The sequence below is a fragment of the Symphodus melops genome, assembly GCF_947650265.1.
Source record: "Symphodus melops genome assembly, chromosome: 15".
NCBI classification, from domain to species: Eukaryota; Metazoa; Chordata; class Actinopteri; order Labriformes; family Labridae; genus Symphodus; species Symphodus melops.
The window spans coordinates 24,447,768-24,465,988 of NC_136705.1; the positions used below are offsets into that span (position 1 = coordinate 24,447,768).

The 18,221-nt window shown below is 46.6% G+C and overlaps 1 long non-coding RNA gene across 2 annotated transcripts in view; it reads left to right on the forward strand.

The window, feature by feature from the left end:
- Positions 1–17,225, forward strand: part of LOC306835512 — a 29,990-nt gene extending 12,765 nt beyond the window's left edge. For both annotated transcript variants that reach the window (XR_013780651.1, XR_013780652.1), the window contains exons 2-3: positions 16,719–17,006; positions 17,154–17,225. This is a non-coding gene — a long non-coding RNA (uncharacterized lncRNA). The remainder of the gene's footprint in view (positions 1–16,718; positions 17,007–17,153) is intronic.
- The last annotated feature ends 996 nt before the right edge of the window (positions 17,226–18,221 follow it).

An 18,221-nucleotide genomic window follows, 5' to 3' on the forward strand; every position in this document is an offset into this window, starting at 1 on the left:
ACTCAACTGGAGCATCGAGTGAAACAGAAACAGCTCTTTCCACTCCTTTCTGTTGCTTCTTTCATATTTATAGATTAGCCTCTCCCTTCTTTTCTTTCTTTTTTTTATTACAACCTGACTTTTTTCACATCCTCTGGTCCATCTGCAGACACGTTTACACAACTCTAAACAATAAGCCCATCACCTGTCAGTCCTGGAGACAAAATCGATGTGCAGCTCTTCCAACACCCAAATCAGATTTAACCTCTTTTATTCTTTTATTCCTTCTTCAACACGCCAAGCCTGACATAGAAAAAAAAAATGTGTGAAATATTCTTCAGTATTGTTTAAATACCTGAGTAGCAACAGCAGCTACACGTCTTTAATGAAGCAGCTGTGAGTGTCTCAGGTCGACGCCTGAGACGATTTCAGTCAAAGACGGTAACGTTTGTCGTTTGATGATTTGACTGCAGCGTTTGAGATCTTATTTAACTTTATAAAAAGCCTTTTGTCCAAACCGAGAACTTTTTTGAACACGATTCCTTTTTCAGTGGTTTTAATGTAAGCTTATCCTAAATATAGAGTACACTCATGTTCTCTTTGTTTTTTTAAATGAAGGTTTAGTAACGTGGTGCAAACGGCACCCCGACACTCTGCCATGAAAGCGGCTGAGCTGACGGGCGTCTCCTGAGGTTAAAATGAAAAACGCTTCTCAGTTTTGGGATTTGAGATCGTGTGTTCTGATTATTTGCACACAGGTGTGGTTGCCGACGTTTGGCTCATACCTTCATGTAGGTGTGGTACATCTAGAGGGATGCAAAGGGACAGAAATGGTCGAACCAAGAACATGATATTCCTGCGGTGGGTGATGCAGCTTTCCAAATACACCGATATTCAAATCAATACGTGAAAGAAAAGCAAAATAAATGAAAGGAAGAAGGATGCACCTGGGTCGATAGACTTGCAGGTGATGGAGAGGAAATCGGATCCTCGTCGTGTCTTGTGTGTGTGTGTGTGTGTGTGTGTGGTTGTGCCTTTGACCTGTCCTGCACACTTTGAGTGCACGTTTATTGAAGAAACGTGACAGTGTTTCTTGTGGCTGCGCTGATCTCTGGTTTAATATCGACTCTGCTCGAGTCTGCAGGAAGTATTTTTCAGGAGAACAGGAGCTCTTCTCTGCCTTTAAGTCCATCAATAAAAAGAGGGAGAGAGGGAGGGGGAGAGAGAGAGAGAGAGGGAGGGAGCAGAAACAGGAAGCTGATGTTAGACAAAGTAAGAAAGCCCACTCTCGCCCTCTAACTGCGTTACAGCGTGATTAACACGTGATGAATCAATCATTTCATCATTAATTGGATGCTGGCATATTAGTCTCAAGCTTCTACAAATACAATTATATGGATTTAGTAAGAAGACATAATCTGCTGTTCAATCCTCATTATTATGGTGATTAATCCACGCTGATTACCTCATTTTAATTTTCATAATGAGTCACTCCAAACGTCCTCTCTGCCAACAGTCAGAGGGAGCTTTGCTTATTTTTTTTTGTGTAGCCTGACATCGTTATTTGCGTGTGCGTGTGCGTGTGTGTGTGTGTGTGTGTGTGTGTGTGTGTGTGTGTGAGATGTACCTGGCTGACAGGGACGGTCCGCCGTTTGAAATTAGATTACACAATCACAAACGTCCCAATCAGGGCTCATGCATATTTCATCCCCCCTGCCTGGCTTTCATAATTACTTAATTAATTCCCCGCACCGAAAAAGATAGGACAGCGCTAATCCCCCCCCGAGCCTCCCCTGGGGCTTCCCGGGACTGCTATAGATGTCCTATCCCAGGATGCACTGCAGCAAAATAGACGGCGACATCCTGAAGAGTCGTGCGGACTGTAGCCGTGGAGTTAAATCTGCTCTCTGAGGAGGCCTTGTTTCTGCGAATGTAGGTTGGAATTCAGGCTTCTCCTCCTCCACGTGAAGCTCTAAGCCGGAGACGTGTACGGGGAAAGAAAAAAAAGTTTTCCCAGCCCCGCTGTGAGAAACACGCAACGCCTGCTCGCCTTGAGTCTCTCCTCCGATGCAGACAGGAGGGATTCTGACTGATCTGACGCGAGGAGAAGTAGGGGAGACGTTACCGACTTGCACGCTTTAACTAAGCAACATGTGCTCAGCCTGTTTTCGCTGCTTCTTCATCTCGTACTCTTTCAGCCGAGTTACACGACGTCTCATGCACTCGTTCTGAACTGAAGGCAGATAAAGAAACAAAAGGGATCTTTTCTCATGCACTCCCACTTAAAGTGAGGTGTTTGAATAGCACTTGAAAAGCCAGAGAAACCCAAATTTAAACTCACTCTTCAGCTGGTTCCAGCCTGCTGTGATGTAAACTATGTCAGCTTAAGTTGAGGACTTAATTACTTTGAAGTCACACTGAAGAGGAAGTGCTGTAAGCCATGTCGGCTGTGAGTGAGCCGAATCCAACAAGTTCCCTCAGATCTGCGGGGAAGAAAAAAAAAAAATCTCACAGAGAAGCAGAAGTCACGTTAACCGGCATGACTAATGCTAACAGTCATAAACTGCACGCCATACGTTCCCCTCGGCGTTTAATGTAAAGGCTAATGAAGCAGCGTGAGGTTCCTGCTGGACCAGGAGCTACTTAATCGCTGATGAATGAATATGAGCGAATGTTGCAGCATCTTATTTAATCACGCAGCCGCCGTGGTGGACGAAAATAACGTCTATTACTGGAATTATGTTGACCCAACACGAGAGAGAGAGCGCGACCGTCCTCGCCTCGCTCCCACTTGAGAAATGTTCTGACGCAGACGAGGCTGTAATTAGTAATCAACCTTACATTCAAATATTTTTCCTGACAAATTGCGCGTCCGCTAAGAGACGTAATCATCACAGCGGAGGCCGTGTGTCCACATCCTGCGGAAGGAGGGGGGGGGGGGGGGTCACCTGCCGCGACGCTGCGCGGGGACGCCGGCGACCCGGAGAGGGAGAGGCGGCAGGAGGCCAATGAGAGATTTAAAACACTCCAATCAATCAGCGATTTGACTCCAGGCTAAATCCATGTTAATAATTAGCCAATCAGAGCAGGTCGGGCGGCGGGAGCCTGCCAAGCGGGTGCCTAGAGGCCCTCGGGGGACCTGAACCGACTCTTCCCTTCATTAACTCCTCTCGTCCTCTCCCCTTGTCCGCCTGATCCTGCGAGTGGCCGGGGCTGCTGGGTAATTCAGTCTGCAGTCTCTGAGGTGACCCCGCGCCGCAGGGCTGAGGGAGCCGAGGATGCAGCACTTCTGTCTCACCTCGCTCTCCTTTCTCTCTTTTCAGGACCGCTGCTGCTGCTCGCTGTTAGCGCTTTATTAGCGGCCTCTGCTCAAACGGCCTGAATACGCTGAACTTTTTATTCTTTTCTGACCTTCCATCGAATCTTTGGATATTGAGGTCAAAGAAAAGATTGGAGCTCTTCTCTTTTGTGTTTTCATCTGCTTTCTTCTCTCTCTGTCTGTCTGACCAGGGCAGAAATGCAATTTCCTCCCATCTCACTGTTTGCAGCTCTTTACGGGCCCTTTATCGCGGTTCTTAGCTGATTGCTCATATTTATTTACAACGCGTGCAGTTATGAGGTCGGGCTGCGAATGCAGTGGGCATATAAATGCAACGCTCATCATCCCGTTAGCTCATTAGAATGTGGTGCAAAGCTTTCATCGCAACAGTTTTGTTTTTGAGGCGTCCTCGTCGACAACGGGAGCGAGAGGAACAGAAAGACGGAGGGCTTCTAAACGTGAGGAAAAAAGTCTTTAATGTGTTTCAAAACACTGCGTCGTCAGTACATGCAGCTTTAATAAGGGAGGTGCAGAGATCCCTGTCTCACAGAAAACCCACCCACGCGCACACACACACACGCACACACACACACACGCACACACACACACACACACACACACACACACACACGCAGCCAGTAATCAGAATGATTTCACATTATGGTTTTGCACATCGCCATTAAAGCTGAGTTACAATGTGATTATTGCCTGTGACAAATGAAGAGGTTATATTCAAACTATTAAACAGCTCATAGCTTTTGATAGGAGACATATATGATCAGTTAAGGTGCCTCAGGCGGAGAAACGCTGCATATTTGTCTCTTTTTTTTTCTTCTCTCCTTTTCTTCTCTGCAGCTCTCGAACACAAACCAGGAATATGTTGACGTTTAGTTTTTTTCAGGTATGTTAATCTGCAGTTCTTTTTTTAAGTTGGGAAGAACAGAAGTCTGCAAACAGTGTCACAGATTGTTCTCTGCTCGACTCGAATGTGAATACAAATGTCGCTCACACACACACACACACATCACTCGACAGAACGAGTTCAGGTTACGACATGAGGCAGCGCAGAGATCCAACGACTCATCGATAAAATGAAGCGCTTAATTGAGTAAATCCGTAGCTGGTTACTATGACGATAAGAGTTTGCTCTACTGTGGAGCGGAGATGGAGAAGTGTAAATGAGAGGAAACGTTGGACTGTCACGTTTCATTACAAAAAAAAAAAAAAAAAGATTTTTAATAGCGAGGCGTCTCACATGTCTTCTCTTTGACACTTCAGACGACTTCACAAAGTTCTGCTCTGCATATGTTGCTGGCAATCATTTCAGTATGCGGGCAGAGTGGATCTGTTTGTGAAGAGCTGTGTGAAACATGAGGACTCAAAACCTCCTGATATTTGCAGGAGGAGCTGCATGTATGAACGCCAACAGACAGGTTTTCACTCAGACTTCCTGCAGAGTTTCTCCTCCGAGCGCCCGAGTGTTATATCCGCAATGAGCGAGCTGAAGTGAGAACAGTCAGGAGAATTCACCCTGAGAGAGAGAGAGGGAGAGGGTGGAGAGACATTTATGATGGGTGCATAGACTGTCTGCACCAAACCACCACCTCGCTCTCCATGCACCTTATTATTGTTATTGTTCTCCAGCATTGTGATTCTGTTCAGAGGACTCTGTTGCTTCTACATCATGTCTCGTCTCAGTCCTCCACCCGACCCACAGCATGTGTGAGCGACCGGCTCAGGAGGATTCAGTTCAGGGTGAAATTCTCTAGAAATGTTCAGGAGTGCATGTTTCACCTGGTGTCCGTGTTCGAGCGACTCGGGGGAGAGACGGGGACTCGTTGTGATGAGCAGAGAGACGAAGGGCGCTGACGCAGGGAAGAAGGTGAACGTCTTAATTTGTGGCTTCACCGGTGTTGCATCAGCTGCCACCGTTGTTATATTTCTCTCACCAGAGATGGTAAAGATGCAACATCGCTCACCTCCTGCAACTCCGCTCAGCGAAACACTGCAATGTCTACGCACAGCACAAGAAACGTGCTATAGTTGGTGAATCTTTGCAGCTCTAATGGAGAATTCTTTTTTATTGTGTGATGTTGTTTATAAGAGGAAAGCTGATTTAAGTTTGGGCTTCAAAAGGTGCACTGGAAGTCCACCATGGCCTCTAGAGAATATGTATTCCCATCATTTCAAACGCAGGTGAAATGAGAGAGAGAGTGTGACATGCATGCTGAATTTTTGTGCTAACTCACTGGTGACAGGTGCAGAACGCATCACGGAGCAGCTTTGGTTACTGACAGGTGAGCAGGCCTGAGCAAAGTGATGACTGTCACCTTTAATCTCCCAACTCCACAAGCATGCACACAAATACTCCCACCACCACTGGCAGTGCACCACACCCTGCATGTCTGATTACTATCCTGTCTGCTGGGGGCCGGGGCTCCCCCGGAGGGGACCAGAGGAGAGCTGGTGACTAAACCGATCTACATCTCCCCAGAGACCCCCTTTTTTTCCTTCTTCCCCCCCGTGCATACACACCCAGAGTGCTGCTGTCGTCCCGTCTCATCCAGCCAAGGCCCAGGCAGGCTCCTGCAGGGCTCGCTTTAATGACTTCCTCTCCTGGATTTAGGTGTGGCTGCCATCTTAAAGGGAGAGGGGGAGAGATTAGCATATCAGGGGTGCAGATTAGTGCTTCTGTGGTGCGTACATGTACTGACAGAGGGTGGTAATGAGAAAAAAGGACCCCCCCCCCCTCCAGCCAGAATCCAATCCCAGGGGTTTGACAGGCGGAGTTCAAATGAAGCCACAGATAGAGACACAGGGCGTCTTTATCTGCTCTTTACAGGTACCCAGAGGGACCATGTTTGCTTCAGTTTTTGGGCTCACTGGTCAGATGCACAGCGAGGGATTAATGCGATTAAAGTGCCAGGCAACCAAAAGAGGAAAAGAAAATAACAAGCACTCACTTTCAGTCCGGCCTGAGTCGGATTTGAAATCGTATCATGAGGCCGTTTTCTTCCGAGAAAAAGAAAATCGTTTGTATTTCTCCCCGAGCCGAATGAAAATCTTCTTTTTGTGCCCGGTTCTTGGCGAGCTGCCCGCTGGTTCGGGTTGGTTTGGAGCTCGTCCAGCTGATCCAGCACTGCCCACCCAGTGAGAGACCCCGGCGCCGTGTCAGTTGCTGTTCCAGGAGCCTGACCGCGGGTGCCCCCGTCTCTGCTGCGGGGCCGAAGTGCTCCTTACCCCCATGGATTTTCCATTTGTGGATCTTGCAGAATCGATGTTCTGTTTTTGCCTTTCCAGACAGGGACCATGGATCAGCATTTTCTTTCAGCGCCCCTTATCTCTCTGTGTTTGTCTGTGTGTAGCTGTTTGTGTTTATGTCTTTCTTACTTTCTCTGACCTTTTCCCGCTCTGTCTGCCCTTTGGAAACCACATCCTCTTTTGCCGTTACTTAATCCTTCTCCTCTTTCTCTCCTTACTTTCAATTTTGGCACATTTCCCCCCACGGCTGCACAAGAAGTGCACTTCAGAGACTCGCATTCAGTTTTTCTTGTGTTTTATTTTAACCTCATCAGCCCACCAACAGGGGATTTAAGCACAGAGGTGTTTATTTATACAGACAAATGATTATCTTCGGAGGCGTTCACATCCTGGAAAAGGTCTGGAGGCAGCTAAAATAGCAGATTTCACAGTGCGGGGGGAAAGTAGGACAGGAGTCCCCCTTTGACAAACTCAATTGTTTGAACCGTTCTTTAAAGCACAGCGAGGGGCAGTAACAGCACATTGCTTCTCCACCTGTTCTCAGTTGGAGAGAGGAGTTGGGTAGCGGGTATTTTTTCATCACTACCCGTGGCGTCTTGTTTCCTGAGAGACTCCGAAGAGATAGAAGTCAACGTCACGCCTCGCAGTGACAGCGGCTGCTTCACAGGGAGTCGAGCTGAGCCTCGCTACCCGACGAGCCTCACCGTGCACCACGTAAATGATTCCTCTCCTGAGCTCCGTCAGCTCTGTTGCCTGAGTCACGTAACGAGACACATTTCCTGCTCTCTCTTTTTACATCCCTGAAAAAGGAATAAGATGGATGTGATGTTTCATGTTTCAGTTTATTGAAAATGTAAAATAATTAACAGGAGGAGAAGACATGAAGGTGACATGTTGACTTTTTTTAATCATCAATACACCCAAGACAAATTCCTTGTATATGTAACTATTCTGATTTAAGATAAACACAGAATTCACCTGGAAGATTTTCTGTCATAAAACTGGAAAAACGCCTAAAATGTTTGACTTTCTCACAGAATGTCAAACATTTTAGGCACTTCACCGAACGTTCGTTCAGACGACAGCAGTGTTGTGATCTTCACAGTATGTCCTCACTTCACACCAAGCAGCAATCCTGCAGTACCTGGAGTGTCCACTAGAGGCTGGCTGCAGCAGCACAGGAAGTCACATACACACCCATTCAAAAAGCCTGTTTTTACAGCAGACATGAACATGTTTACAGCCTGCTTCAAAAAACCAAATAGGTGTGATTAGCTCATGTCTCCATCCACACACACTGTACGGGGGGGGGAATGTTTTGATGACTCATCAGTTTTGATTGGATGAAGGATCAGAGTTATTCACAATAAGGCGTGTAGCTGAGCTGATTGACAGGTGGGCTCCGTGTAACGGTTTGTCAGGAGGTTTAAAACCCGCCTCAGCTCTCAGCCTGTCGTTAGCTTGAGTCAAAGTTAGCCTGAGACAGCATTTAGTGCGTGTTTAATTTTTTTGACTTCTTTTTTCCAACAATGAAAAAACCCTGAAATGATCATAACATCATTTCAGACGGTGAATCCACTCGGCTTTCTGTTCTGTAATAGATGAATTGTGCTTTGCCTTTTTAACTCGTCACCCCCATAGTGACCGAGTACAGAAATAAAAAGTAAATCTTTGCAAAATGACTTCATATAACGTTGACCCACACCAAGATGCCGCCGCCGGTCACTACACAGACGACGGCGGCGGCCAAGCTCGAGATGGAAAACATAATTGCTTTCTTACCACACTCTCAGAAAAACACTCCCTGCAGACTTTTGGGTCAGTTAATTGGAATTTCTCTTTGTGCCAACGAACCATCAAGTAAGGCGCTGGGTTTATGCTGGCCGCTGTTCATATTGTGCTGCGCTGGGATCTGAAAAGCTCCCACATCGCTCTAATTACCCGTCTCCAGACAGTATGAGAGGCCCGCTGAAGGAACGAGGTGTTGGAATGAATGATCAATTACAAGAAGCTGCCAATCTCAGTGAAGGTGATTTATGTTTTATTATTATACTCAAGGAGCGATACGTAACTCTGACCCCTAGTGTTTAAAATGTGTACTGCAGTCTAAACTCTAATCATCACAGAGAGCTGGCTCCGCCCCCTCCTCTCACACAGGTCAGCATGTGGTGGACACTGTAGCTTCAGTGTTTAGCCAGCTCTGCATGTGGTGGACTCTGTAGCTTCAGTGTTTAGCCAGCTCTGCATGTGGTGGACTCTGTAGCTTCAGTGTTTAGCCAGCTCTGCATGTGGTGGACTCTGTAGCTTCAGTGTTTAGCCAGCTCTGCATGGATCTGTAAAGCTTTCTGCGTTCCAACCTCTCGAGCAGTCTGTTTGGTCTCGTGGTTGTTTCCAAAAATGCATGTAGGGATTCAAAATCAAATTTTTTTTTTAGCATAACACAAAACTCAGAAGAGATTATGTTTCCTCTCTCTGTTCCTTTAAAAATAATAAACTACGGCACCGTGGTTATTCTCATGAAACACCTCTGGTTTCATTCTGCAGTACGGAAGCCTGCATGGACATTTGCATGTTCAACAGGTAAATAAGGTGCAGTCACACACATCTTCACCTCGTCACAAGCTCTGTCTTAAAAGAAGACTTTTTTTCAATGGTCAAATAACGAAGTGCTGCCCGGAGACTCAAATCAATTAAGTTCAAGATTCAGTCAAGTCAAGTTTGTACACAGTGAAGTATTTGTTCTCCCAATATTACATAACTAATTAAGCGTATTATTCTGGATTAAAAAAATTAACTTGCTTGTGTTTATGTAAAAAAAGAAAAAATCCAATCTACTGTTGTGTCCTTTTTTCTCTTTTCATGCGAACCCTTACCCCAAAGTAAAAACGCCACCTCTCCTCTCAGTCCTGTGTGAAAACACCTTCTGTCCTCTGGAGCCGCAGCACGTCCAACAGACCTCGCTGACCCTTGGAGCATTGTAAGAGAAAAATATTGAACCGCAAATAAAGGTGGAAAAAAGAAAGAGAAGCTTGGATGCATCCGGTGTCCAATCTGAGCACAGGAGGGGAAGAAACAGACACAAACACAACAAAAAGAAAGGTTAGTTTGTACCACCGGATGACTTTACTCAGGTGAAAGGAAAAGTACGTGGACTGCACTGACAGACACGGCTTGGAAGATAAGTGGTGGTCTTGATTTAAAATCCGGAGTCCGCCCAGACTGAGACGAGACGAGACAAGCCCGAGCTCATGCGAGCGTTCCTGAGACCGAAGACGTTGTGAAAAGATTATTCCAGGTCACAAATCCTTCACTGTTTTTATGATTTTTCACGTACAGCGTAAAGGTCGAAATACTGTCCGTAACCTAGCAACAGTTAGCACTGACAACAAGCGCTCTGATAGTGGACACGGCAGCTATATCTTTATATTTAAATATAGCGCTAATCTTGTTTTTTTGACTCATTAACTGTGGAGTTGGCGACTTCTTCCTCTTCCTCTCGTTTGTATTTGTGGTTCTGCACCTCGGTGGGATGAGCGTATTTTTGTCTTCCCCTAAGGTGTGGCCTCCTCCACAAATCGCACCTCTCATCACGCTCTCTCTGCCTCCGACCAAACACTGCACTGATTATTTGCTCTTCTCTGGTGACCCCTCCGTCATGCAGCGCTGTCATGTCCCAGCCGTTATGTGCTACAGCCAGATAGTATCAGTGTCCGGCATTATTTCTGAGACTCCCTTCTCTGTAGCCAGGGGAAGCGTTAAGGGCAGGAAGGAAGCCATGCAGGACTAGTTTCACCTCCTCATTCTGCCTCCTCCACCATATATTAAATCCCACCCACACTCTTCGAAAGCCAAGGGGCCATAAAAAGCACCGCGAGAGAGAGGAAAGGAGGAATCATTACGTGCAATTTATAAACCATTAAGAGCCGTATTAAAAAGCCTGCAATCTAATTCACCCAGCGGTGGGCTCCGGGAACGGTGGCGTCTGAGGGGGAGACGAGAGTTCATTTAGGGAGTGTGTTTTGGCCACTCACAATGTGTGCGATGTTAATAGGGTCCGGGAGGGGGGGGTCACCTCGAGCCGAGGGAGACTGCTTACCTCCACACCGACGCCCAAGTCAGCAGTGAGAAGGCGGAGGGGCGAACATGAAGGCTTGACAGGCGGAGGGAGAGAGAGAGAGATGGGAGGCAAGGGGATAAGAGAGTTGACGAGATATGATATTGCTCACACATCCCGCAGAGTCCAGCAGGTCATCTCTTAAAAGTAATTGTTATGTGGTTTCACAGCTGTACAGTTTCAACAGGGTAGGCTGGTCGAATAAAAGTCAAAAATCTGCCTCTTCAACCGTCGGGCCGGGGTCCATTATTACAACCCAAAGTTGTGTGGAGCAGCACTTTTTAAACCCCTCCGAGCATATTTCACATCGCAGAGAATTAGTCGAGGTCTCCAAAGATACGGAAAAATGTCAGGCTCAATTACCGGGAAATTGTCTGTAATAATGAACGAGGCGTCGCCACTTTTCAAAATCAAATGATACGGCAGCCACATTTTCTAAAAGTTTAAAAAATGACACATGACAAGAAAACGAAAACTCAGCTGAACGAAGGTCGCCACTCTGTGACAGAGTCCTGGCGTCATGTCACCTCACGCCACACATATACTTCCTGTTTAATGTTGCGGTGGCGTAGGCAACCGGCGGCTTCAGGGCGGAGCTCAAACGGCGTCCCTGAAGTCCAAAAACAGTGACAAATATCTTATAATTTAATTTCATCAAGTCTAATGAGTGACGAGTTAACGGCATGATAACCGAGGGTTAAACTTATAACGGCGTGCTTTGTTGTAACGTCTCGGAGAAGCTTTAAAGTCCCGTCAACAGAAACGCTTTAAGAAGCGATTCATCACTTTTTCTTCTAAGTTTCCCTGGATGCTCGTTTGATCAGGCGTGTCACCTGATTAACTATGAATCACACGCTAAGTGGCACTAACGAGCACCGACTCATTACTCTCTAATTACTTCGTCATAAGTTGTTTTTTTTGGGGGGGCTCTTACTCTCGTACTGAGATGTTGCTTCGTCGTGCATTATTGCTTCATGAATATGTGGATTGGCTCCGAGGTGTTCCCCGGGGAATCAATATTCAATCTTCTCTTAGAAACCAAATACAGAAGAATACGTGTCACATCACATCGGGGCGATAGTCTGAAGCCGTGCTAATAACTTTCTACTGAATGTGAACAAACATGTCTCACTGTTTAGTTGCTTCAAATACTTCAGAGGCCTCACAGCAGCTGCATGCACCCTTTGTTTGTTTGTTTGTTTGTTTGTTTTTGTTTTGGGGGGGGGGGGGGGGGCTGGAACTGATCCTGGAGCGAAGCGCAGCCCGGAGAACTGTTCTTTTCTTTCCATCAATAAAAAAAAAAAAAAAGATTATAACTTGGATTGTTGTTTAACGCGTCGCTTGTTTTACGTGTGTTGGTTGATGAGTTGACGGGTGAACAAAACGCCGTCTCTGTGTCGTTCATGTTTCTTTGGTAAGTTCTGTCAGAATGAAGCATGTCGATGGGAACGGGTCGAGCCAACGTTGCGTGGGCCGGTCCGAACTGTGAACCCCGGCGCTGTGCCTGGTGCTGGTGGAAGCTGTGTGAACGTAGGGAAAGTGATCAGTTCTAAAACATCAGGAGCCGGTTTGAGATGCAGAAAATATCTGAACTCAGAAAGTAACTTACAGGTGGCAGTGATGGCCTAATGGTTAGTGTGCACGCCAAGCAGGCGGCGCCGGGTTTGAGTCCTGCATGTGGGTCCTTTCTTTTCTGTATCTCTCCCCACTATCCTATCTTTATCCTATCCCTGATTTTCCCTCGGGATCAATAAAGTATCTATCTATCTATCTATCTATCTATCTATCTATCTATCTATCTATCTATCTATCTATCTATCTATCTATCTATCTATCTATCTATCTATCTATCTATCTATCTATCTATCTATCTATCTATCTATCTATCTATCTATCTATCTATCTATCTATCTATCTATCTATCTATCCAATAAAAACACTCTGAGTGTCACTGCAGTGCCGCACTGTGCTGGTAGCACGTTCTGAAAGTGTGTTTGTAGGGAGAAGGTCAAGAGGGTCAATATCCGTGGCGTTGAGAGCGTCTGCCCGGAGCCTGAGGCCCTCCCTCGCCATATCACAACAACAGCACAGTCGATGCGCTCCAAATTGAGCCCTCATGCAGAACGCCGCGCGGATCGATATTCTTAAAAAGGTTGCTCGTCAAACTATTAAATACATTATCGATTCATATGCATGTAGCAATCCATAGATAAGTTAACCCCGTCGCGTGGTGTAAAAATAATCCCTCATTATTTGCTCACAGGATCACATGAGGAAGGAGGAGGAGGAGGAGTGAGAGGGAGGCTTGGCCACATGCCTCGATATCTGCTGCGCTGTCTCTCTTTGGGAACATCAAACTCATCGCTTAAATTTGACAGTTAAATTCTACCGCCGCTTGTTTTGACATGATGTTCGCTCTCATACAAAAGGAAGTCAACATTTAACAGGACAACCTATAACTCATCTCTTACATAAGCCGAGTTAAGAATATCTCAGAGAAACAGGCTGAACATCCCATTCTGAAGCTATTCATCTCCTTTCTTACGGCTGTCAGCGGTGGAGAGAGAACTCCTCCGGTGGAGAGACAGAGAGCGTCTCTCTCATCAAACCTAACGATCTCAAAACCCTACATTAACTTCTTTTCTTTCTTTTTTTCATACGCCTGCTGTGTGTCATTCAAGTAAACATGGCAGCTGTGCAAAAAAAAATTTAAAAAATCCCAGAAGGCACAATCAACCTGCCACTTTTTTAAATTTTTTTTCAGGGAGGGAGATGAGTAATTCAAAGAAGGAAAAAAAAAAAAAACAGGTGTTGAGGGTGCAGATTTGAGTTTTCAAGGTGTAAATGTAGCAGTGAGAATAAAAAAAAAAAAAGGGAGCAGGCGAGGAAAAGGTGACCAAGATAGATAGAAGGAGTGACACTGAGCATCAAGGTGAATGATGCAGCATGAAGGAGTGCAGAGGGAAAAATGTCAAGAATCAGGTGGCGGAAGCAGCCAGCAGGAGGTTAAAGATGGGCCAGATGAACGTGATGTTACTGCGGGTTAAAGCTACACCTTTATGGTAACGGTGCGAGAACATGTATAAAAAGGAACCTGTAATACAAAGGTGTTAATCACAGGTGGAAAAAGTGTTTTCTGCAGAACCAAATTAGACAACTCTCAGAGTGGCACTCGCAGGTTTGATGAGTGTGTTAACCTTGTGCATCCTTTACAGAAGGAGGCGTTTTAACAGGAGCAGGTAAAGCAGCTTCAAGAAGCTGTGTGGATTGGCTGAAAACGTCTCAAGAGTAGAAATAATTGACCAGAGGCAGTTATGAATGCACGCTCAATAGAGAGACGGAGAAAGAGGCAGGAGAGGGAAAAATCGAAAAGGGCACAGGAGAGCGAGAGAAAGTGAGCGGGACAGAGAGAAAAGGGAGTGACAGTGAGGAATGGAGGCAGTTACAGATATCTGCAGAGCGATCTGTTATTACAGAAGGATGGAGACAAACAGCTTCTTTCTTTTTCTTTTTTACGGCGAAATAAAGACACTCATCAATTTTAATCGGCCGGGTTCCCGGACCTCACCTTCCTCCCCGTGTGACACCGGGTGGTGAAGGCGTGTTCCTCCCTCCCACTGTCCATTCATCACACGGGGGAGAAGAAGAAGAAGATGATGACACCCCTCCAGAGGCATCCTGGGTAATCTTGCATGGCCGGAAACGTGGCGATGGCGAGCGGATGGCAAGCAGGACCCTTTGTTATTTACTGCTCACTTAGCCCCCGTGCACCCCGACACACACACAATTTATGAGGACAATCGTCGGGCCCGCCGCGCTCCATTGGAGCACTCCCTGATGGATGTACACGGAGCCGGGAGAGGAGAGGGAGGAGGGGGGGAGAAGGGGGGGGGAGTCGGAAAGACAAAGATTAAGGTGTGGGTGTCGCACAGTTTTGGTTACTGTAAATTAGACTGATCGTTTAGCTCCCTGATAGCGCGAGTCTTTTTGGAAAATGTCAGCTAATAATGAATATTTTCGTCTGTAAACGTTTTCTTCGTAGATGTGTTAATGAGCACTTCTGTGTGACGCCTCGGAAAACTCTCAAGGTGCATCGTCCCACCTCATGCTCGAAGCGACGTGAGCTCAACTACCTGCTCATATATCTCGTGAAATGCCACTGACGCACCAAATGTCACCAGAATGTCAGCAATCCCCACTGTCTGCGCTCGGACCTTTTTTTATTTATTTTTTTGTATTTTGGTGCGTTCGCTTCAGCAGATCCCTGCGTCTCAGCCGGGCCTCTTTCATCCAACTGCACGTCCCCGAACCTCGGCTCACCTCAGCTGTCCCTGCTCGCTCTCTCTCTCTCTCTCTCTCTCTCTCTCTCTCTCTCTCTCTCTCTCTCTCTCTCTTCTTGTGTTTTCTCTGAGTTTCAGCGAAGGCATCTCGGAGCCGAGCACAGTAAGTGTTCGATCATAACATCCATTAGAATAATCACCGATAACAAGTCCATTTTCATAAAAGAGGCGGCAGAGGGATTAATGAGCTTAACGCTACTTATGTTCCATCCATTTTGTGCTGTAAATCAATAATCCAGTAATAATGTTCTTCAGCAGGGCAACAGAGCCCCAAGAGCAGCATCAGCTCTCTGTTCATGAGTTATTTGAGCTGCCCTGCTATCTCCTTTGTTCTCTCTAAAGTTGCCTTTTGGGACGCCCAGGACCAAACACATATATTTTTAGTCTTTTTCTACACAATCTGGTGTGAAACAACACGAGGGATTGGTGAGAAGCAGAGTGCGCTCGGAAAGGGGGAGGGGAGGACGAGAAGGAGAGAAAACAAACAAGACGACGAGGGTGAGAAAGTGGGAGAGAACATGAAATATATGGGGAGAGGGGGGGGGGGGGGTGTCGAGTGTATACATGACTTTGTTTCAGCACCCGTCCTCAGTGCTGTACTCCAACATACATACTCCCTGTCTCAGAAGCTTCATGCACTGTTTGATGTTTTTTGACATAATTATGGGTTCATCTGCAAATGTCATAGTTTTCACTTCTTTCAGAAAGTAATGAGGAACTGCCAATCATGAGTTCTTGGGAAGTTTCAAATTAAAGGCGAAGTCATCAAGATGTGTAGTGAGCCGCTGACGCTCTCTTCCTCTGTGATCAGTCAGCCAATCAGAGAGCTGCTCTCTTCCTCTGTGATCATGAAGGAAACCTGCTGTGTTGAAGCTTTTCTGACAACAATGCAGCAGCCAGTATGTCCTCCTTCTAACTTTAGATTCTGCTCCTGAATGCTCTAGATCTGATTGGACCAGAGAAGGTAGGCGGGGCTTTGAAGGCCGTTTTGGACGCCCCTGGGTTTGCCAGATATGAGAGCAGTTATCAGGTCAACAGGTGTTGCAGCGATGGAAGCGGGCAGTGGAACTGCTTCAGATAGAAGTGATTGTAGCCGAGCTAAAAAGCCTCTGCATGTTTCTAATAAGCTCCAGCAGCAGAAAGCTGCTCAAACTAGGATCAATTTTGGAGATGTCATCAGCTGGATTCTAACCTGACAGGATCACAAAGGTTCATCGTGACCATGAAGAACGACCTACGAGTCACATCACACATCTCGGATTTACACCAGTTTTACATTCTCTGCCTGTAGATGTCCGGACAGTCACTCATCTTCAAAGGGGGCTGCAACTTTTATAAATATCGCATTTCTAGTGGCATCAGCTGCAAGGCTAGCTGCATCAGCTAACCGCTCGCTCTCGCTGGCGTGCTCGTGACCACGAGCGAGCACCTTCATCGGCCGTGAAAGTCACAGAGGAGTGATCTTCCCTTTTCAAAAGAAGTGAAGCTATCGATAACTGTTCTCTTACTAACAGGCGATTGATTTAATTGCACGTGGTCGATTACAAATAAAGTGGAATTAAAAGTTGAATTGATAAAGTTGCTTGTAGCTCCTTTAATCTCATGGTCCAAGTAAAAAATCCACTTTTGGCATTTTGGACATGCTTGCAACGCCACACTTCTAAATTTGTTTTTACATAAACTACTTTTCTCAATCTTGTTCCAGCCAGAGTTGTGGAGTACAGCAGCGTGGGAGGACTTGTTCTAATCTGATTGGACGGGGTGAAGGCAACCCTGAGTGTATTACAGGGTTCATTCCAAACACGTCTGTAGTGTCAAAGTCCACACAGCCGATCCCTTTCCCTCAATCCCTGCAGAGGCTGCACACATCGCCGCCACGCACTGCCAGAGTGCAAAGAGAGAAACTCTGCTGCACATGTGCCAACGCCGAGCCCCCCGACCCCGCGCTGCCTGCTTCAGCAGCAATCCCTGCAAACAGCATTTAGAACGGGAGGTAATGGCCCACAACATAACCTGACACTGCATTTATACACATAATGTAGGCAAATCACAACACGCCGATGTCCCACTCTGTCGTTTTGCAGATTTTCAAACATCCAAATTCATGCCTCAACCCTCGGGTCCATCTGTTTTGTTTTAGCTGACACAGCCTCTCCAGTCCTCAGGTGTCACGTGCATCATAAAACGACGATGTCAAACCAAGCATGCAGCCACGTCTGGTGAAAAGAACGTCGCATTATGCTTCTTTTTTCTACCTGCGAAGCTGTTATCTGTTACACGTTACGCATATTAAGCAGATTAGCGATTGTGTTTTACTCCCGTTACATAAGAACATAATGCGTCGGAGCTGCGGAGGAATCTGAGATGTGCCATATTTGGGATTACAGTAAATTACAGAGGAGGCAACTTAAGAGTGCAGCAGAAGTTCAGCATTCCCAGATGAGCTGAGGATAAGAGAGCGGCCGTAAGAATGAAGGAACATGGCAGACCATCTGCATGTGAGATCCGACTGCCCATCGCCTCGCACTAAGTCCCAGTAGTGGGAAAGAATCCAGCAATGAAGAGCACATATGGCCGTCGACTGGTGCCTGAATTATCCTTCAGATGTAGGTTAATGAATTCAGGCGCGGGCTGTGCTCATGATCATCATATCTTTAACAACCTGATAGACACACCTGCCAATCTGTGGCGAGGGGGGGGGGGGGGGGTGTTCGAGGGGGGGGGGGCGGGATCGATTGTGGGGTGACAACACCACCAGAGACGGCAGGACACCCGGGGCAAGTCCATTCATCAGAGGCCATCAGGAGCTAATGAAACACACCGAGAGAGTGATTAAGACACAGACACCTACTACAGCAGGGCCAGCAGCACGAGGCATTAATCACAGCCAGTGTCTGCGGGTGTCTGAACCCTTTCTGTTGCTGCGTGTGCAAGCAAGCCTGTTGTGTGTGTGTGTGTGTGTGTGTGTGTGTGTGTGTGTGGATAAACGCAGCAGCAGTCTGGATGTGTATTTGTGAGGGAAGTAGCTGCGGCATGCATGCAGAAGGTGCTGCTGTCCTTTCTCTTTGCCCTTGGATACGGTCCACCACCTTTGTTTCCCTGCCAGTAAAAGATGCTCCGCTCAGATTTGGCACGGACACAAGAAGCTGTTCTCCTCCTGCTCATTAACTTTTGGTGTTAATTGATTAATCAAACCTGTCTCATAATG